Source organism: Carex rostrata, chromosome 22 (genome assembly GCF_964058835.1).
Source record: "Carex rostrata chromosome 22, lpCarRost1.2, whole genome shotgun sequence".
In the NCBI taxonomy this organism is placed as follows: Eukaryota; Viridiplantae; Streptophyta; class Magnoliopsida; order Poales; family Cyperaceae; genus Carex; species Carex rostrata.
Window position 1 is genome coordinate 8,799,265 of NC_135939.1, and position 23,345 is coordinate 8,822,609.

A 23,345-nucleotide genomic window follows, 5' to 3' on the forward strand; every position below is an offset into this window, starting at 1 on the left:
GTAAAATTTCTATTAACAACCAATCTGCGCGCCCTTCAAAAATCAAGACACTTGGTTCCCTGTGAACTAGTACAGTTGAATACCATAAAACAATTGATCATGTACTCCCCTATATATACACACAAATTATTCTATATACGTATAACTACTTATTATAAAACTGGTGCAAGTACTAAAAAACACAGAAAGGGCAGTGGAAGAAGAAATGTTATTAAATTAGCATTATAGCCTAACATGACAATTTGGTTTACATGCCGTAAGTATAAAACATACATATCGATGAGAATTTAAAAACTTATTACAAAAAGAAACTCCATGAATTGCTTTGTACAGGTAAAAATATATTGAGGCTATGGTACTATGTATAGCGTCCATTGGTCCACTTTGAATATGTACTTATAAACCGTTCAACCTGGTTTTTAATTATTTCGTCACGTCTTTAATTTTTGTATAGATTATGAAAGAGATAATTATTTTATTATATTATAAAAATATATTAACATTTTATATATTGTTTTATTTTATCTATGCTTAAATTTTATTGACAATTTAATTTAAAAAAAAATTGGCAATTAACATTTATCTTTATTTTTACAAAATCACTAAAGAAAATGGCATTATTACTTATATAAATTAAACGTGAATTGACCATAAAATATACTAATTAAATGCAAATAATCGTGGTCAATGACAAGTGCCTTATGATTAAAAAAAAATAACAATCTAAACTAACACTATAATAAAAAAGTGTACACCGACTATGGTAAAATTATTTGCACCTAATTTAAAATGATAGGATATCTCATAAATTTCTCGGTATCATATTGAATTGCCAAAATTTGGAATTATCAATATAATATTATGTAATAAAATAATACAACAAAATCTAGCTAAGGTTTCATACAAGTCTATTTTAATTTTGTTGTATTATTTAATAAAATAATACAACAAAATGTAACTGTCATCCACCAATTAATACAAATTAATTCAACTTTTCAACTTGTAATCAGAAAACGAAAAAAAATATAATATAAATTTGTGAAGACACCAGAAAATTAGAGTAGAACTAATGCAAGTAAGACCAATGTCAATGTCATTGGAGACCGATAATCAATGTATACAATATTAATGTATTTATATGATATAATAAAATATTTTGTTTTTGGGATAGCTTTATTTTTTTTTTTTAAGTTTTATGGAAATACAAATAATGAACATTGTATTTATTTCTATTTTACATCTAATCTAGAAAATTAAATAATGTACAAGATAAAAAAAAAGAATTTAGGTAAAATGACATAGTTTTATATACTTAACTTTTAAGAAAAGAAAATTTTAATTTTGTTTTTTACCTTGTCGTTACAAATAAATGACAAATCTGAGAGATAATTTTTGACAGGAGATTTGATTTGATTATGCATAGATTTGGTATTAATTATCCCTAACGGCCTTTTTTTCCACCGCCTCGGCAGATGATATCCAGCGCTTTTTTCTCAAAATCCCAAATCGAACTGGCCTTCTCTCTTTCATCAAAAAAATAAAATTCTCTTTCAAATACTCCTCTCTTGCGTTTTTTTCCAAAATCCCAAAATCGAGTTCGCCGCCTCAGCCTCACTTACCTCACCCCTCTCCCTCCCCTTCCCACCAGTTCAAACCTCACCCTGACCTCGTAGGGGAGAAGAAGTGAAACATTTCTAAACTATGTTCTTCCACTACAGTAGCGAGCTACGACAATTCTGTACCTCGATCATCGCTTTAGGGTTTCCTGCTCCACCGGTGAAAAATTCAAATCAGGTGAGGTCTTGGTCCAGAGAGAGGAAATAGATACAAGCTTGAGGAAGAAAAATTCAAATCAGGTGAGGCGTCCCAGTTATTGATAAAATTCACAAGGTTGAGGAAGAGGTCCAAGAGGAGGAGCCAGGTAAGTGATGGTTGAAGGAGCTCAAAGCAATACAAGCTTATTGGTGCCACCTCTCCTGCCTTCGTCATATGCAACATGGACAAGGTAAACAAATAGAGTCACAGAAAAATTATGCATTCTTGGTACCACTCGGTTTCAGGCATCTAAAGCATTGTTGACAATTTTAGGCGAATTTGAGCATTGCAATAATTCCAATGTCACACCAATTTGGGTGGAATTCAACCACAGCAGGATTGGTGCAATCCTCTTTCTACTGGGGCTATGCTCTCAGCCAATTACCTGGTGGTTGGCTTGCCAAATTATTTGGGGGAAGGTCTGTTTTGTTGAAGATCAAATAATCAATTAGAGATCAATTAGTCTTAATAATCATGTGTGTTTCTAAATCAATTTATAGACTTGGAACCCAGTATCTAAATCAATTTAGCTTGATTTAAGTTCAATTTAGGTTCAAGTTTCATGATACTTAAAAATCATAATTTATTGAGTGTGACTTCTTAAATTTTTTTTTTTTAATAATCTACAAAACCTGAGCTCTTAACAGCTTGACACTATATTTCTATTATCTAACTAATTATTTACTTGACTTTTCATTTGTTTATTTATTCATTACAGGATTAATACAATCTAGATTTTAACATGATTTCAGATGGGTTATTAGGATGAAATAACTGAAGGTAAAGAGGCTCCAACACGAGGGTTTAATCTTGGCGTGTCTCAACAGCTTTGCTCTCTCTTTGACAAAGGTATTCCTATTTCTACATGTTTCTCTATTTCCTCAACTCATTTTGGGTTTAATTGATGATAACCAAAATTGTTTCACTCCTTGCTGCACTGTGTCATTTCACGAACTGAAATTGTTTTTTTTTCCTCAATACTCTCTATTCTCACCCAATTTAGAGTTTAGCTGAAATTCTTTCCCTTATGTACTGTTAAAATCTATTGTGATATATTTAACCTTGGATGTTTATTTATTGCTCTCAACTTTGCAGCAAACCTCAAGTACATCGAGTTCGACCCATTGAATTTCATAGCGGCCTCAATTCACATTCAATTTTGAATGGAACTAATTTCAGTGCTGCTAACTTATAATAATCTTTGTTTTGAATTGATACCTGTTGTGCATGGTAAAACAACACTTTCATACTACAACTCCTTAAAGAACATAACTCTGGTACAGCTGTACAGGAACTTTCCTCGGCGTAATCAATCGGGTATTAAGGTAGTATTAATCCATTAACAAAAACACAATTGGTATTAATACAGGTTAGTATTGTACCAATTGATCTAAATGTATCAGATGTTGCCTGTGTATCCAATGCCTTCTTAGTCCCACCTTTACTGCACGGTTCGATCTATAAGAATGTTGCAGATCACAATATTAGCTTCATGTCATTTTCAAATCTAATCACCCACAAAAACCACTACCTTCTCAATTTCAGCTTTCCAATAAATCCCAGCTATACCAATATAGGGTTTAGGGTCTTGCAATAGATTTCACTATATAAATCTTGATAAAGGAAAGCATTGATTTACTCAGCCAATTTAGTGCAAGACCTCAAACAACACAAAGAGGAAGAAAGAACTAAGATGTTTGGCATTTAGAAAATCCAAGGGGTTCTCAATTTCACTTTTCTTTCTTGCAAGCCTGTCTATAAGGGAGCTATAAGGGAGCTGTAAATAATAATCTTAGGCTCATGTCCATTGGGAGAATTGTTATCAAGAAAAGCCAATTCATCATCCCCTTCATGTCTGTTGCACAGGCCATCTATAAAACATCAAGCTCACACCATTTAGATAAAAAAAAATGCTGTTATATACTAATTGGGACTTGGGCGCTTCATTATGGTTTAATCATAGGGTGAAGACAAAGGAGCTTGGTTGAACAGTCTTCAATATGCTGTGTTTGGCATTGGAAATAGGCAATATGAGCATTTCAGTAAGGTTAGTATGTGACTTACTGTATGGAAATTCATTCGAAATTGTAGTGTGCTTTAAATTTTTTATTTATTTATGCCTTGATACATTTTACTGTTAATGTGGATACTATTTTGTAAGGTAGTAGATGTACTGAATTTGTACTTACCACATACATATGATTTATATTATGTCATTTAGTAATTAGGTTGAAAAGTTTTAATATTAATTTTCATAAAATAGGTGCCAAGCGCATAATACCAGCTGGTCTAGGAGATGATGATCTGTGCATTGCAGACGACTTCTCTGCATGGTACAAGCTTCATAATTTGTTGATACACCCAACTGAATTTTTTTTTTCTTCTTAGGAAAGAGCTTATGCTTAATGTTTAAGCAGTATTGTAGAATGTAGTGCTACCTACATATTGTATTCTGAATTTTCTTAATTGACGGAAAAGAAGTCGACAATCAACTAAAAAGTACTCACATCTTTAGAGCATGAATATGGACATGCACCACACATCATTATTTTTTTAACTAATGTTTCTTTAAAATGTCAGTTAGTATAGTTCCTGAATTCGCAGTTTGAACCCAACAAAGACCAAGCAAGTTGCTGTACATTTTTCTGAAAGAAAAAGTTGGAGATAACTGTTCAATATGATTTATTTCATTTTAAAACTATGTCTAGAGTTTATAAATATGGGGACAAAATGATATAATAACCGATCTCAATTGATCTGTTCATTCTGGCCAATCTGATTTGAAAAACTATAAAAGCTGGTAAAGCCAACATAGGCATAATACTATTGTATTGATCCCTTGTTATAGTAATGACAATAACAAATGAAAACGGAAAACTGCACACTATCTCACTACATTTTGTCATCACCAACTGTCCTAAATGATTTAAAAGAAATTTGCTAATATAACTTTGTATTAACACTCAGCTAGATACTGTATCTATATTGTATTAGAGGAAGGAGAACATGCATGTTGATCATTGAGCATATTGTATTAGAGGAAGGAGAACATGCATGTTGATCATTGAGCTGCACACGATTTTTATCATGCCCCTATACAACAATCTAATACTTCTGTACAATTTTTGTTGTCCTTGCACAATCATTTGAATTTTCTGCATTGTTTTTGTGGTCCTTGCTGACTTGTTTGGCCGTTACTTGGCCATTCTATTCTTATTTCTTCTGCTTGTAGCTGTTTTGTGTACATAACCGGTAGAAGTTAGCAAAAGTTGACTTGGCCGTTACTTGTTTGAGCTGATAGGTCTAGGTTATAGTTTTTTATTAGGTGGTCAGATCTGACAACATTCACTCTTGGTTAGTACCGATAATTGAGTTGTGTTTTGTTTTTGTAGATAAAGTATTTCTTGAATTGGAATGCTTTCTTGGACCGGCACGCATGCAACAACCATGGCTTCCTCGAGTTCCGCTTGTAAGATAAGTTTCCTTCACACTATATCCCCTCTATTCTTGTTGCACGGCTTATTTCTTCTGCTTGTAGGTATTTCATGTACATAACCGGTAGAAGTTAGCAAAAGCTGACTTGACCGTTACTTGTTTGAGCTGATAGGTCTAGGTTATATTTTTTTTAGGTGGTCAGATCTGACAACATACACTCTTGGTTAGTACCGATAATTGAGTTGTGGTTTTGTTTTTGTAGATGAAGTATTTCTTGAATTGGGATGCTTTCTTGGACCGGCACGCTTGCAACAACCATGGCTTCCTCGAGATCCGCTTCTAAGATAAGTTTCCATTACACTATATCCCCTCTATTATTGTTGCACGGCTTATTTCTTCTGCTTGTAGCTGTTTCGTGTACATAATCGGTAGAAATCAGCAAAAGCTGACTTAGTCGTTACTTGTTTGAGCTGATAGGTCTAGGTTATAGTTTTTTTTAGCTGTTCAGATCTGACAACATTCACTCTTAGTTAGTACCGATAATTGAGTGGTGGTTTTATTTTTGTAGATGGAGTATTTATCGAATTGGAATGCTTTCTTGGACCGGCACGCATGCAACAACTATGGCCTTCTCACGGTTCGTTTGTAAGATAAGTTTCCGTCACACTATATCCCCTCTATCCTTGTTGCACAGCTTATTTCTTCTGCTTGTAGCTGTTTCGTGTACATAACCGGTAGAAGTCAGCAAAAGCTGACTTGGCCGTTACTTGTTTGAGCTGATAGGTCTAGGTTATAGTTTTTTTAGCTGGTCAGATCTGACAACATTCACTCTTGGTTAGTACCGATAATTGAGTTGTGCTTTTGTTTTTATAGATGGAGTATTTATTGAATAGGGATGCTTTCTTAGACGGCACGCACGCAACAACCATGGCTTCCTTGAGGTCCGCTTGTAAGATAAGTTTTCTTCACACTATATCCCCTCTATTCTTGTTGCACGGCTTATTTCTTCTGCTTGTAGCTGTTTCGTGTACATAACCGGTAGAAGTCAGCAAAAGCTGACTTGGCCGTTACTTGTTTGAGCTGATAGGTCTAGGTTATAGTTTTTTTTTAGCTGATCAGATCTGACAACATTCACTCTTGGTTAGTACCGATAATTGAGTTGTGCTTTTCCTTATGTAGATAGAGTATTTCTTCAATTGAGATGCTTTCTTGGACCGGCACGCATGCAACAGCCATGACTTCCTCGCAGTTCGCTTGTAAGATAAGTTTCCGTCACACTATATCCCCTCTATTCTTGTTGCACGGCTTATTTCTTCTGCTTGTAGCTGTTTCGTGTACATAACCGGTAGAAGTCAGCAAAAGCTGACTTGGCCGTTACTTGTTTGAGCTGATAGGTCTAGTTTATAGTTTTTTTTAGCTGGTCAGATCTGACAACATTCACTCTTGGTTAGTACCGATAATTGAGTTGTGCTTTTGTTTTAGTAGATAGAGTATTTATTGAATAGGGATGCTTTCTTAGACGGCACGCACGCAACAACCATGGCTTCCTTGAGTTCCGCTTTTAAGATAAGTTTCCTTCACACTATATCCCCCCTATTCTTGTTGCACGACTTATTTTTTCTACTAGTAGCTGTTTCGTGTACATAACCGGTAGAAGTCAGCAAAAGCTGACTTGGCCGTTAGTTTTTTGAGCTGATAGGTCTAGGTTATAGTTTTTTTTAGCTGTTCAGATCTGACAACAGTCACTCTTAGTTAGTACCGATAATTGAGTGGTGGTTTTATTTTTGTAGATGGAGTATTTATCGAATTGGGATCCTTTCTTGGTCCGGCACGCTTGCAACAACTATGGCTTTCTCACGGTTCGTTTGTAAGATAAGTTTCCGTCACACTATATCCCCTCTATCCTTGTTGCACAGCTTATTTCTTCTGCTTGTAGCTGTTTCGTGTACATAACCGGTAGAAGTCAGCAAAAGCTGACTTGGCCGTTACTTGTTTGAGCTGATAGGTCTAGGTTATAGTTTTTTTAGCTGGTCAGATCTGACAACATTCACTCTTGGTTAGTACCGATAATTGAGTGGTGGTTTTGTTTTTGTAGATGGAGTATTTATCGAATTGGGATGCTTTCTTGGACCGACACGCATGCAACAACCATGGCTTCCTCACGGTTCGTTTGTAAGATAAGTTTCCTTCACAACATATCCATTCTATTCTTGTTGCAGGGCTTATTTCTTCTGCTTGTAGCTGTTACGTGTCCATAACCGGTAGAAGTCAGCAAAAGCTGATTAAGCCGTTACTTGTTTGAGCTGATAGGTCTAGGTTATAGTTTTTTTTTAGCTGGTCAGATCTGACAACATTCACTCTTGGTTAGTACCGATAATTGAGTTGTGCTTTTGTTTTTGTAGATGGAGTATTTATTGAATAGGGATGCTTTCTTAGACGGCACGTATGCAACAATCATGGCATCCTCGAGGTCCGGTTGTAAGATAAGTTTCCTTCACACTATATCCCCTCCATTCTTGTTGCACGGCTTATTTCTTCTTCTTGTAGCTGTTTCGTGTACATAACCGGTAGAAGTCAGCAAAAGCTGACTTGGCCGTTAGTTGTTTGAGCTGATAGGTTTAGGTTATAGTTTTTTTTAGCTGGTCAGATCTGACAACATTCACTCTTGATTAGTAACATTAATTGAGTTGTGCTTTTTCTTATGTAGATGAAGTATTTCTTCAATTGTGATGCTTTCTTGGACCGGCATGCATGCAACAGCCATGGCTTTCTCGCGGTTCGCTTGTAAGATAACTTTCTGTCACACTATATCCCCTCTATTCTTTTTGCACGACTTATTTCTCCTGCTTGTAGCTGTTTCGTGTACATAACCGGTAGAAGTCAGCTTTTAGCTGACTTGGCCGTTACTTGTTTGAGGTGATAGGTCTAGCTTATAGTTTTTTTTAGCTGGTCGGATCTGACAACATTCTCTCTTGGTTAGTACCGATAATTGAGTGGTGCTTTTGTTTATGTAGATGGAGTATTTCTTAAATTGGGATGCTTTCTTGGACCGGCACGCATGCAACAACCATGCCTTCATCGCGGTTCGCTTGTAAGATAAGTTTCCTTCACACTATATCCCCTCTATTCTTCTTGCACGGCTTATTTCTTCTGCTTGTAGCTGTTTCGTGTACATAACCGGTAGAAGTCAGCAAAAGCTGACTTGGCCGTTACTTGTTTGAGCTTATAGGTCTAGGTTATAGTTTTTTTTAGCTGGTCGGATCTAACAACATTCACTCTTGGTTAGTACCGATAATTGAGTTGTGGTTTTGCTTACGTAGATGGAGTATTTCTTCAATTGGGATGCTTTCCTGGATCCGCACGCATTCAACAGCCATGGCTTCCTCGCGATTCGCTTGTAAGATAAGTTTCCTTCACACTATATCCCCTCTATTCTTCTTGCACGGCTTATTTCTTCTGTTTGTAGCTGTTTCGTGTACATAACCGGTAGAAGTCAGCAAAAGCTGACTTGGCCGTTACTTGTTTGAGCTGATGGGTCTAGGTTATAGTTTTTTTAGGTGGTCAGATCTGACAACATTCACTCTTGGTTAGTACCGATAATTGAGTTGTGGTTTTGTTTTAGTAGATGGAGTATTTATCGAATTGGGAGGCTTTCTTGGACCGGCATGCATGCAACAACCATGGCTTCCTCACGGTTCGTTTGTAAGATAAGTTTCATTCACACTATATCCCCTCTATTCTTGTTGCAGGGCTTATTTCTTCTGCTTGTAGCTGTTTCGTGTACATAACCGGTAGATGTCCGCAAAAACTGATTAAGCCATTACTTGTTTGAGGTGATAGGTCTAGGTTATAGTTTTTTTTAGGTGGTCAGATCTGACAACATTCACTCTTGGTAAGTACCGATAATTGAGTTGTGGTTTTGTTTTTGTAGATGGAGTATTTATCGAATTGGGAGGCTCTCTTGGACCGGCACGCATGCAACAACCATGGCTTCCTCACGGTTCGTTTGTAAGATATGTTTCTTTCACAACATATCCATTCTATTCTTGTTGCAGGGCTTATTTCTTCTGCTTGTAGCTGTTACGTGTTCATAACCGGTAGAAGTCAGCAAAAGCTGATTAAGCCGTTACTTGTTTGAGCTGATAGGTCTAGGTTATAGTTTCTTGGACCAGCACGCATGCAACAGCCATGGCTTCCTCGCGGTTCGCTTGTAAGATAAGTTTCCTTCACACTATACCCCTTCTATTCTTGTTGCACCGCTTATTTCTTCTGCTTGTAGCTGTTTCGTGTACATAACCGGTAGAAGTGAGCAAAATTTGACTTGGCCGTTACTTTTTTGAGCTGATAGGTCTAGGTTATAGTTTTTTTTAACTGGTCGGATCTGACAACATTTACTCTTGGTTAGTACCGATAATTGAGTTGTGGTTTTGCTTATGTAGATGGAGTATTTCTTCAATTGGGATGCTTTCTCGGATCGGCACGCATGCAACAGCCATGGCTTCCTCGCGATTCGCTTGTAAGATAAGTTTTTCTTCAAACTATATCCCCTCTATTCTTGTTGCACCGCTTATTTCCTCTTCTTGTAGCTGTTTCGTGTACATAACCGGTAGAAGTCAGCAAAAGCTGACTTGGCCGTTACTTGTTTGAGCTGATGGGTCTAGGTTATAGTTTTTTTCAGCTGGTCGGATCTGACAACATTCACTCTTCTTAGATGGAGTATTTCTTCAATTGGGATGGTTTCTTGGACCAGCACGCATGCAACAGCCATGGGTTCCTCGCGGTTCGCTTGTAAGATAAGTTTCCTTCACACTATATCCCCTCTATTCTTGTTGCACCGCTTATTTCTTCTGCTTGTAGCTGTTTCGTGTACATAACCGGTAGAAGTCAGCAAAAGCTGACTTGGCCGTTACTTGTTCGAGCTGATAGGTATAGGTTATAGTTTTTTTTAGCTGGTCGGATCTGACAACATTCACTCTTCTTTAGTACCGATAATTGAGTTGTGCTTTTGCTTATGTAGATGGAGTATTTTTTCAATTGGGATCCTTTCTTGGACCGGCACGCATGCAACAGCCAAGGGTTCCTCGCGGTTCGCTTGTAAGATAAGTTTCCTTCACACTATATCCCCGCTATTCTTGTTGCACCGCTTATTTCTTCTGCTTGTAGCTGTTTCGTGTACATAACCGGTAGAAGTCAACAAAAGTTGACTTGGCCGTTACTTGTTTGAGCTGATAGGTATAGGTTATAGTTTTTTTTAGCTGGTCGGATCTGACAACATTCACTCTTCTTTAGTACCGATAATTGAGTTGTGCTTTTGCTTTTGTAGATGGAGTATTTCTTGAATTGGGATGCTTTCTTGGACCGGCACGCATGCAACAGCCAGGGCTTCCTCGAGTTCCGCTTGTAAGATAAGTTTCCTTCAAACTATATCCCCTCTATTCCTGTTGCACGGCTCATTTCTTCTGCTTGTAGCTTTTTCGTGTACATAATCGGTAGAAGTCAGCAAAAGCTGACTTGGCCGTTACCTGTTTGAGCTGATAGGTCTAGGTTATAGTTTTTTTTACGTGGTCAGATCTGACAACATCACTCTTGGTTAGTACCGATAATTGAGTTGTGCTTTTGTTTATGTAGATGGAGTATTTCTTGAATTGGGATGCTTTCTTGGTCCGGCACGCATGCAACAACCATGCCTTCATCGCGGTTCGCTTGTAAGATAAGTTTCCTTCACACTATATCCCCTCTATTCTTGTTGCACGGCTTATTTCTTCTACCTGTAGCTGTTTCGTGTACTTAACCGGTAGAAGTCAACAAAAGCTGACTTGGCCGTTACTTGTTTGAACTGATAGGTCTAGGTTATAGTTTTTTTTAGCTGATCAGATCTGACAACATTCACTCTTGGTTAGTACCGATAATTGAGTTGTGCTTTTGCTTATGTAGATGGAGTATTTCTTCAATTGGGATGCTTTCTTGGATCGGCACGCATGCAACAGCCATGGCTTCCTCGCGATTCGCTTGTAAGATAAGTTTTTCTTCACACTATATCCCCTCTATTCTTGTTGCACCGCTTATTTCCTCTGCTTGTAGCTGTTTCGTGTACATAACCGGTAGAAGTCAGCAAAAGCTGACTTGGCCGTTACTTGTTTGAGCTGATGGGTCTAGGTTATAGTTTTTTTCAGCTGGTCGGATCTGACAACATTCACTCTTCTTAGATGGAGTATTTCTTCAATTGGGATGGTTTCTTGGACCAGCACGCATGCAACAGCCATGGGTTCCTCGCGGTTCGCTTGTAAGATAAGTTTTCTTCAAACTATATCCCCTCTATTCTTGTTGCACCGCTTATTTCCTCTGCTTGTAGCTGTTTCGTGTACATAACCGGTAGAAGTCAGCAAAAGCTGACTTGGCCGTTACTTGTTTGAGCTGATGGGTCTAGGTTATAGTTTTTTTCAGCTGGTCGGATCTGAGAACATTCACTCTTCTTAGATGGAGTATTTCTTCAATTGGGATGGTTTCTTGGACCAGCACGCATGCAACAGCCATGGGTTCCTCGCGGTTCGCTTGTAAGATAAGTTTCCTTCAAACTATATCCCCTCTATTCTTGTTGCACCGCTTATTTCCTCTGCTTGTAGCTGTTTCGTGTACATAACCGGTAGAAGTCAGCAAAAGCTGACTTGGCCGTTACTTGTTTGAGCTGATGGGTCTAGGTTATAGTTTTTTTCAGCTGGTCGGATCTGAGAACATTCACTCTTCTTAGATGGAGTATTTCTTCAATTGGGATGGTTTCTTGGACCAGCACGCATGCAACAGCCATGGGTTCCTCGCGGTTCGCCTGTAAGATAAGTTTCCTTCACACTATATCGCCTCTATTCTTGTTGCACCGCTTATTTCTTCTGCTTGTAGCTGTTTCGTGTACATAACCGGTAGAAGTCAGCAAAAGCTGACTTGGCCGTTACTTGTTTGAGCTGATAGGTATAGGTTATAGTTTTTTTTAGCTGGTCGGATCTGACAACATTCACTCTTCTTTAGTACCGATAATTGAGTTGTGCTTTTGCTTATGTAGATGGAGTATTTTTTCAATTGGGATCCTTTCTTGGACCGGCACGCATGCAACAGCCAAGGGTTCCTCGCGGTTCGCTTGTAAGATAAGTTTCCTTCACACTATATCCCCGCTATTCTTGTTGCACCGCTTATTTCTTCTGCTTGTAGCTGTTTCGTGTACATAACCGGTAGAAGTCAACAAAAGCTGACTTGGCCGTTACTTGTTTGAGCTGATAGGTATAGGTTATAGTTTTTTTTAGCTGGTCGGATCTGACAACATTCACTCTTCTTTAGTACCGATAATTGAGTTGTGCTTTTGCTTTTGTAGATGGAGTATTTCTTGAATTGGGATGCTTTCTTGGACCGGCACGCATGCAACAGCCAGGGCTTCCTCGAGGTCCGCTTGTAAGATAAGTTTCCTTCAAACTATATCCCCTCTATTCCTGTTGCACGGCTCATTTCTTCTGCTTGTAGCTTTTTCGTGTACATAATCGGTAGAAGTCAGCAAAAGCTGACTTGGCCGTTACCTGTTTGAGCTGATAGGTCTAGGTTATAGTTTTTTTTACGTGGTCAGATCTGACAACATCACTCTTGGTTAGTACCGATAATTGAGTTGTGCTTTTGTTTATGTAGATGGAGTATTTCTTGAATTGGGATGCTTTCTTGGTCCGGCACGCATGCAACAACCATGCCTTCATCGCGGTTCGCTTGTAAGATAAGTTTCCTTCACACTATATCCCCTCTATTCTTGTTGCACGGCTTATTTCTTCTACCTGTAGCTGTTTCGTGTACTTAACCGGTAGAAGTCAGCAAAAGCTGACTTGGCCGTTACTTGTTTGAACTGATAGGTCTAGGTTATAGTTTTTTTTAGCTGATCAGATCTGACAACATTCACTCTTGGTTAGTACCGATAATTGAGTTGTGGTTTTGCTTATGTAGATCGAGTATTTCTTCAATTGGGATGCTTTCTTGGATCGGCACGCATGCAACAGCCATGGCTTCCTCGCGATTCGCTTGTAAGATAAGTTTTTCTTCACACTATATCCCCTCTATTCTTGTTGCACCGCTTATTTCTTCTGCTTGTAGCTGTTTCGTGTACATAACCGGTAGAAGTCAGCAAAAGCTGACTTGGCCGTTACTTGTTTGAGCTGATGGGTCTAGGTTATAGTTTTTTTCAGCTGGTCGGATCTGACAACATTCACTCTTCTTAGATGGAGTATTTCTTCAATTGGGATGGTTTCTTGGACCAGCACGCATGCAACAGCCATGGGTTCCTTGCGGTTCGCTTGTAAGATAAGTTTCCTTCACACTATATCCCCTCTATTCTTGTTGCACCGCTTATTTCTTCTGCTTGTAGCTGTTTCGTGTACATAACCGGTAGAAGTCAGCAAAAGCTGACTTGGCCGTTACTTGTTTGAGCTGATAGGTATAGGTTATAGTTTTTTTTAGCTGGTCGGATCTGACAACATTCACTCTTCTTTAGTACCGATAATTGAGTTGTGCTTTTGGTTTTGTAGATGGATTATTTCTTGAATTGGGATGCTTTCTTGGACTGGCACGCATGCAACAACCAGGGCTTCCTCGAGGTCCGCTTGTAAGATAAGTTTCCTTCAAACTATATCCCCTCTATTCCTGTTGCACAGCTCATTTCTTCTGCTTGTAGCTTTTTCGTGTACATAATCGGTAGAAGTCAGCAAAAGCTGACTTGGCCGTTACCTGTTTGAGCTGATAGGTCTAGGTTATAGTTTTTTTTAGGTGGTCAGATCTGACAACATTCACTCTTCGTTAGTACAGATAATTGAGTTGTGCTTTTGCTAATGTAGATGGAGTATTTCTTCAATTGGGATAGTTTCTTGGACCAGCACGCATGCAACAGCCATGGCTTCCTCGCGGTTCGCTTGTAAGATAAGTTTCCTTCACACTATACCCCTTCTATTCTTGTTGCACCGCTTATTTCTTCTGCTTGTAGCTGTTTCGTGTACATAACCGGTAGAAGTCAAAAAAAGCTGACTTGGCCGTTACTTGTTTGAGCTGATAGGTCTAGGTTATAGTTTTTTTTAGCTGGTCGGATCTGACAACATTCACTCTTGGTTAGTACCGATAATTGAGTTGTGGTTTTGCTTATGTAGATGGAGTATTTCTTCAATTGGGATGCTTTCTTGGATCGGCACGCATGCAACAGCCATGGCTTCCTCGCGATTCGCTTGTAAGATAAGTTTTTCTTCACACTATATCCCCTCTATTCTTCTTGCACGGCTTATTTCTTCTGCTCGTAGCTGTTTCGTGTACATAACCGGTAGAAGTCAGCAAAAGCTGACTTGGCCGTTACTTGTTTGAGCTGATGGGTCTAGGTTATAGTTTTTTTTAGGTGGTCAGATCTGACAACATTCACTCTTGGTTAGTACCGATAATTGAGTTGTGGTTTTGTTTTAGTAGATGGAGTATTTATCGAATTGGGAGGCTTTCTTGGACCGGCACGCATGCAACACCCATAGCTTCCTCACGGTTCGTTTGTAAGATAAGTTTTCTTCAGACTATATCCCCTCTATTCTTGTTGCTGGGCTTATTTCTTCTGCTTGTAGCTTTTTCGTTTACATAATCGGTAGAAGTCAGCAAAAGCTGACTTGGCCGTTACCTGTCTGAGCTGATAGGTCTAGGTTATAGTTTTTTTTAGGTGGTCAGATCTGACAACATTCACTCTTTTTTAGTACAGATAATTGAGTTATGCTTTTGGTTTTGTAGATGGAGTATTTCTTCAATTGGGATAGTTTCTTGGACCAGCACGCATGCAACAGCCATGGCTTCCTCGCGGTTCGCTTGTAAGATAAGTTTCCTTCACAATATACCCCTTCTATTCTTGTTGCACCGCTTATTTCTTCTGCTTGTAGCTGTTTCGTGTACATAACCGGTAGAAGTCAGCAAAAGCTGACTTGGCCATTACTTGTTTGAGCTGATAGGTCTAGGTTATAGTTTTTTTTAGCTGGTCGGATCTGACAACATTCACTCTTGGTTAGTACCGATAATTGAGTTGTGGTTTTGCTTATGTAGATGGAGTATTTCTTCAATTGGGATGCTTTCTTGGATCGGCACGCATGCAACAGCCATGGCTTCCTCGCGATTCGCTTGTAAGATAAGTTTTTCTTCACACTATATCCCCTCTATTCTTCTTGCACGGCTAATTTCTTCTGCTCTAGCTGTTTCGTGTACATAACCGGTAGAAGTCAGCAAAGCTGACTTGGCCGTTACTTGTTTGAGCTGATGGGTCTAGGTTATAGTTTTTTTTAGGTGGTCAGATCTGACAACATTTACTCTTGGTTAGTACCGATAATTGAGTTGTGCTTTTAATTATGTAGATGAAGTATTTCTTGAATTGGGATGTTTTCTTGGTCCGGCACGCATGCAACAACCATGCCTTCATCGCGGTTCGCTTGTAAGATAAGTTTCCTTCACACTATATCCCCTCTATTCTTGTTTCACGGCTTATTTCTTCTACCTGTAGCCGTTTTTTTGTACAAAACCGATAGAAGTCAGCAAAAGCTGACTTGGCCGTTACTTGTTTGAACTGATAGGTCTAGGTCATAGTTTTTTTTAGCTGGTCAGATCTGACAACATTCACTCTTGCTTAGTACTGATAATTGAGTTGTGCTTTTTTTTTTGTAGATGGAGTATTTCTTGAATTGGGATGCTTTCTTGGACCGGCACGCATGCAACAACCAGGGCTTCCTCGAGGTCCGCTTGTAAGATAAGTTTCCTTCAAACTATATCCCCTCTATTCTTGTTGCACGGTTCATTTCTTCTGCTTGTAGCTGTTTCGTGTACATAACCGGTAGAAGTCAGCAAAAGCTGACTTCTCCGTTACCTGTTTGAGCTGGTAGGTCTAGGTTATAGTTTTTTTTAGGTGGTCAGATCTGACAACATTCACTCTTGGTTAGTTCCGATAATTGAGTTGTGCTTTTGTTTATGTAGATGGAGTATTTCTTGAATTGGGATGCTTTCTTGGTCCGGCACGCATGCAACAACCATGCCTTCATCGCGATTCGCTTGTAAGATAAGTTTCCTTCACACTATATCCCCTTTATTCTTGTTGCACGGCTTATTTCTTCTACCTGTAGCTGTTTCGTGTACAAAACCGATAGAAGTCAGCAAAAGCTGACTTGGCCGTTACTTGTTTGAACTGATAGGTCTAGGTCATAGTTTTTTTTAGCTGGTCAGATCTGACAACATTCACTCTTGCTTAGTACTGATAATTGAGTCGTGCTTTTGTTTTTGTAGATGGAGTATTTCTTGAATTGGGATGCTTTCTTGGACCGGCACGCATGCAACAACCAGGGCTTTCTCGAGGTCCGCTTGTAAGATAAGTTTCCTTCAAACTATATCCCCTCTATTCTTGTTGCACGGGTCATTTCTTCTGCTTGTAGCTGTTTCGTGTACATAACCGGTAGAAGTCAGCAAAAGCTGACTTGGCCGTTACTTGTTTGAGCTGATAGGTCTAGGTTATAGTTTTTTTTAGCTGGTCGGATCTGACAACATTCACTCTTGGTTAGTACCGATAATTGAGTTGTGGTTTTGCTTATGTAGATGGAGTATTTCTTCAATTGGGATGCTTTCTTGGATCGGCACGCATGCAACAGCCATGGCTTCCTCGCGATTCGCTTGTAAGATAAGTTTTTCTTCACACTATATCCCCTCTATTCTTCTTGCACGGCTTATTTCTTCTGCTCGTAGCTGTTTCGTGTACATAACTGGTAGAAGTCAGCAAAAGCTGACTTGGCCGTTACTTGTTTGAGCTGATGGGTCTAGGTTATAGTTTTTTTTAGGTGGTCAGATCTGACAACATTCACTCTTGGTTAGTAGCGATAATTGAGTTGTGGTTTTGTTTTAGTAGATGGAGTATTTATCGAATTGGGGGGCTTTCTTGGACCGGCACGCATGCAACACCCATAGCTTTCTCACGGTTCGTTTGTAAGATAAGTTTCCTTCACACTATATCCCCTCTATTCTTGTTGCTGGGCTTATTTCTTCTGCTTGTAGCTGTTTCGTGTACATAACCGGTACATGTCAGCAAAAGCTGATTAAACCGTTACTTGTTTGAGCTGATAGGTCTAGGTTATAGTTTTTTTTAGGTGGTCAGATCTGACAACATTCACTCTTGGTTAGTACCGATAATTGAGTTGTGCTTTTAATTATGTAGATGAAGTATTTCTTGAATTGGGATGCTTTCTTGGTCCGGCACGCATGCAACAACCATGCCTTCATCGCGGTTCGCTTATAAGATAAGTTTCCTTCACACTATATCCCCTCTATTCTTGTTTCACGGCTTATTTCTTCTACCTGTAGCCGTTTTTTTGTACAAAACCGATAGAAGTCAGCAAAAGCTGACTTGGCCGTTACTTGTTTGAACTGATAGGTCTAGGTCATAGTTTTTTTTAGCTGGTCAGATCTGACAACATTCACTCTTGCTTAGTACTGATAATTGAGTTGTGCTTTTGTTTTTGTAGATGGAGTATTTCTTGAATTGGGATGCTTTCTTGGACCGGCACGCATGCAACAACCAGGGCTTCCTCGAGGTCCGCTTGTAAGATAAATTTCCTTCAAACTATATCCCCTCTATTCTTGTTGCACGGTTCATTTCTTCTGCTTGTAGCTGTTTCGTGTACATAACCGGTAGAAGTCAGCAAAAGCTGACTTCTCCGTTACCTGTTTGAGCTGATAGGTCTAGGTTATAGTTTTTTTTAGGTGGTCAGATCTGACAACATTCACTCTTGGTTAGTACCGATAATTGAGTTGTGCTTTTGTTTATGTAGATGGAGTATTTCTTGAATTGGGATGTTTTCTTGGTCCGGCACGCATGCAACAACCATGCCTTCATCGCGGTTCGCTTGTAAGATAAGTTTCCTTCACACTATATCCCCTTTATTCTTGTTGCACGGCTTATTTCTTCTACCTGTAGCTGTTTCGTGTACAAAACCGATAGAAGTCAGCAAAAGCTGACTTGGCCGTTACTTGTTTGACCTGATAGGTCTAGGTCATAGTTTTTTTTAGCTGGTCAGATCTGACAACATTCACTCTTGCTTAGTACTGATAATTGAGTCGTGCTTTTGTTTTTGTAGATGGAGTATTTCTTGAATTGGGATGCTTTCTTGGACCGGCACGCATGCAACAACCAGGGCTTTCTCGAGGTCCGCTTGTAAGATAAGTTTCCTTCAAACTATATCCCCTCTATTCTTGTTGCACGGGTCATTTCTTCTGCTTGTAGCTGTTTCGTGTACATAACCGGTAGAAGTCAGCAAAAGCTGACTTGGCCGTTACTTGTTTGAGCTGATAGGTCTAGGTTATAGTTTTTTTTAGCTGGTCGGATCTGACAACATTCACTTTTGGTTAGTACCGATAATTGAGTTGTGGTTTTGCTTATGTAGATGGAGTATTTCTTCAATTGGGATGCTTTCTTGGATCGGCACGCATGCAACAGCCATGGCTTCCTCGCGATTCGCTTGTAAGATAAGTTTTTCTTCACACTATATCCATTCTATTCTTGTTGCAGGGCTTATTTCTTCTGCATGTAGCTGTTACGTGTTCATAACCGGTAGAAGTCAGCAAAAGCTGATTAAGCCGTTACTTGTTGGAGCTGATAGATCAAGGTTATAGTTTTTTTTTAGCAGGTCAGATCTGACAACATTCACTCTTGGTTTGTACCGATAATTGAGTTGTGCTTTTGTTTTTGTAGATGGAGTATTTGTTGAGTTGGAATGCTTTCTTGAACCGGCACGCATGCAACAACCAGGGCTTCCTCTAGGTCCGCTTGTAAGATAAGTTTCCTTCAAACTATATCCCCTCTATTCTTGTTGCACGGCTCATTTCTTCTGCTTGTAGCTGTTTCATGTACATAACCGGTAGAAGTCAGCAAAAGCTGACTTGGCCGTTACTTGTTTGAGCTGATAGGTCTAGGTTATAGTTTTTTTTAGGTGGTCAGATCTGACAACTTTCACTCTTGGTTAGTACCGATAATTGAGTTGTGCTTTTGTTTTTGTAGATGGAGTATTTCTTGAATTGGGATGTTTTCCCGGATCGGCACGCATGCAACAGCCATGGCTTCCTCGCGGTTCACTTGTAAGATAAGTTTCCCTCACACTATATCCCCTCTATTTTTGTTGCACGACTTATTTCTTCTGCTTGTAGCTGTTTCGTGTACATAACCGGTAGAAGTCAGCAAAAGCTGAGTTGGCCGTTACTTGTTTGACCTGATATGTCTAGGTTATAGTTTTTATAGGTGGTCAGATCTGACAACATTCACTCTTCTTTAGTACCGATAATTGAGTTGTGCTTTTGCTTATGTAGATGGAGTATTTTTTCAATTGAGATCCTTTCTTGGACCGGCACGCAAGTAACAGCCAGGGCTTCCTCACGGTTCGCTTGTAAGATAAGTTTCCTTCACACTATATCCCCTCTATTCTTGTTGCACGGCTTATTTCTTCTGCTTGTAGCTGTTTCATGTACATAACCGGTAGAAGTCAGGAAAAGCTGACTTGGCCGTTACTTGTTTGAACTGATAGGTCTAGATTATAGTTTTTTTTTAGCTGGTCAGATCTGACAACATTCACTCTTGTTTAGTACCGATAATTGAGTTGTGCTTTTGTTTTTGTAGATGGAGTATTTATTGAATAAGGATGCTTTCTTGGACCGGCACGCATGCAACAACCAAGGCTTCCTCGAGGTCCGCTTGTAAGATAAGTTTCCGTCACACTATATCCCCTCTATTCTTGTTGCACGGCTTATTTCTTCTGCTTGTAGCTGTTTCGTGTACATAACCTGTAGAAGTCTGTAAAAGCTGACTTGGCCGTTACTTGTTTGAGCTGATAGGTCTAGGTTATAGTTTTTTTAGGTGGTCAGATCTGACAACATTTACTCATGGTTAGTACCGATAATTAAGTTGTGCTTTTGTTTTTGTAGATGGAGTATTTATTGAATAAGGATGCTTTCTTGGACCGGCACGCATGCAACAACCAAGGCTTCCTCGAGGTCCGCTTGTAAGATAAGTTTCCGTCACACTATATCCCCTCTATTCTTGTTGCACGGCTTATTTCTTCTGCTTGTAGCAGTTTCGTGTACATAACCGGTAGAAGTCAGCAAAAGCTGACTTGGTCGTTACTTGTTTGAGCTGATAGGTCTAGGTTATAGTTTTTTTTAAGGTGGTCAGATCTGACAACATTCACTCTTGGTTAGTACCGATAATTGAGTTGTGCTTTTGTTTATGTAGATGGAGTATTTCTTCAATTGGGATGGTTTCTTGGACCAGCACGCATGCAACAGCCATGGGTTCCTCGCGGTTCGCTTATAAGATAAGTTTCCTTCACACTATATCGCCTCTATTCTTGTTGCACCGCTTATTTCTTCTGCTTGTAGCTGTTTCGTGTACATAACCGGTAGAAGTCAGCAAAAGCTGACTTGGCCGTTACTTGTTTGAGCTGATAGGTATAGGTTATAGTTTTTTTTAGCTGGTCGGATCTGACAACATTCACTCTTCTTTAGTACCGATAATTGAGTTGTGCTTTTGCTTATGTAGATGGAGTATTTTTTCAATTGGGATCCTTTCTTGGACCGGCACGCATGCAACAGCCAAGGGTTCCTCGCGGTTCGCTTGTAAGATAAGTTTCCTTCACACTATATCCCCGCTATTCTTGTTGCACCGCTTATTTCTTCTGCTTGTAGCTGTTTCGTGTACATAACCGGTAGAAGTCAACAAAAGCTGACTTGGCCGTTACTTGTTTGAGCTGATAGGTATAGGTTATAGTTTTTTTTAGCTGGTCGGATCTGACAACATTCACTCTTCTTTAGTACCGATAATTGAGTTGTGCTTTTGCTTTTGTAGATGGAGTATTTCTTGAATTGGGATGCTTTCTTGGACCGGCACGCATGCAACAGCCAGGGCTTCCTCGAGGTCCGCTTGTAAGATAAGTTTCCTTCAAACTATATCCCCTCTATTCCTGTTGCACGGCTCATTTCTTCTGCTTGTAGCTTTTTCGTGTACATAATCGGTAGAAGTCAGCAAAAGCTGACTTGGCCGTTACCTGTTTGAGCTGATAGGTCTAGGTTATAGTTTTTTTTACGTGGTCAGATCTGACAACATCACTCTTGGTTAGTACCGATAATTGAGTTGTGCTTTTGTTTATGTAGATGGAGTATTTCTTGAATTGGGATGCTTTCTTGGTCCGGCACGCATGCAACAACCATGCCTTCATCGCGGTTCGCTTGTAAGATAAGTTTCCTTCACAATATATCCCTTCTTTTTTTGTTGCGTGGCTTATTTCTTCACCTTGTAGCTATTTCGTGTACATAACCAGTAGAAGTCCGCGAAAGCTGACTTGGCCGTTACTTGTTTGAGCTGATAGGTCTAGGTTATATTTTTGTTGAGGTGGTCAGATCTCACAACCTTCACTCTTGGTTAGTACCGATAATTGAGTTGTACTTTTGTTTATGTAGATGGGGTTTTTCTTGAAGTGGGATGCTTTCTGGGACCGGCACTCATGCAACAACCATGGCTTCCTCGCGTTTCGCTTGTAAGATAAGTTTACTTCACAATATATCCCCTCTATTTTTGTTGCACGGCTTATTTCTTTTGCTTGTGGCTGTTTCGTGTACATAATCGGTAGAAGTCAGCCAAAGCTGACTTGGTCGTTACTTGTTTGAGCTGATAGGTTTAGGTTATAGTTTTTTTTAGGTGGTCAGATCTCACAACATTCACTCTTGGTTAGTACTGATAATTGAGTTGTATTTTTGTTTATGTAGATGGAGCTTTTCTTGAAGTGAGATTTTTTCTTGGACCGGCACGCATGCAACAACCATGGCTTTCTTGCGGTTTCGTTTGTAAGATAACTTCATTCACAATATATTCCTTCTTTTTTTGTTGCATGGCTTATTTCTTCTCCTTGTGGCTATTTCGTGTACATAATCGATAGAAGTCAGCCAAAGCTGACTTGACCGTTACTTGTTTGAGCTGATAGGCTAGGTTATTTTTAGGTGGTCAGATCTCACATCTTTCACCCTTGGTTAGTACCGATAATTGAGTTGTACTTTTGTTTATGTGGATAGAGTTTTTCTTGAAGTATGATGCTTTCTTGGAACGGCACGCATGCGATAACCATGGCTTCTTTGTGGTTTAGCTTGTAAGATAAGTTTCATTCACAATATATTCCTTCTTTTTTTGTTGCACGGCTTATTTCTTCACCTTGTGGCTATTTCGTGTACATAACTAGTAGAAGTCGGCCAAAGCTGACTTAACTGTTACTTGTTTGAGCTGATAGGTCTATGTTATAGTTTTTTTAGATGGTCAGATATCACAACATTCACTCTTGGGTAGTACCGATAATTGAGTTGTTCTTTTGTTTATGTAGATGGAACTTTTCTTGAAGTGGGATGATTTCTTGGAACGGCACGCATGCAACAACAATTATTTCTTTGCGGTTTCGCTTGTAAGATAAGTTTTCTTCACAATATATCATTTCTTTTTTTGTTGCACGACTTGTTTCTTCTTCTTGTGGCTGTTTCGTGTAAATAACCGGTAGAAGTCAGTCAAAGCTGACTTGGCCGTTACTTGTTTGAGCTAAGTAAAGAAATAAAAGAAATTATAGGGATAGTTATAGGGATAATTATATATATGGCTATATATGAAATAAGAGTAGGGCTACTAATAATTAAGGTTCGGCTCAAATTAGGCTCGGCTCATTGAGAGAAGCAAAATGATTTGGCTCTAATTTGGCTCAATTCGGCTCGACTCGCGAGTTCACGAGCTGGCTCATATTTTTACTTCTTTAAGAATTATGTATATATATGCATGGTGCTGATTATATAACAATGACATTTTGGTTTAGCATTTGTGTTGGGTACGGGTACTGTAATTGCTCCAATTATGTATATATACCCGTATATTATCTATAACATAATTCTCGGAAAGGTCATAATAAATGAATTTAGTAACACCACGTCTTTACTATAAATTACTCACACTTTCCAATTGTATTCATATATAGATGCGAATTTTCTAGTAGAACTAGCCATTACAAAAAACT

The 23,345-nt window shown here is 39.1% G+C and overlaps 1 long non-coding RNA gene across 1 annotated transcript; it reads left to right on the forward strand.

The window, feature by feature from the left end:
• Nucleotides 1-21,452: 21,452 nt before the first annotated feature.
• LOC144573783 (uncharacterized) lies at nucleotides 21,453-23,157 on the forward strand. The gene is made up of 5 exons (XR_013518085.1): nucleotides 21,453-21,530; nucleotides 21,760-21,836; nucleotides 22,066-22,143; nucleotides 22,369-22,442; nucleotides 22,671-23,157. It is a non-coding gene; the product is annotated as an uncharacterized LOC144573783 (long non-coding RNA).
• Nucleotides 23,158-23,345: the final 188 nt, after the last annotated feature.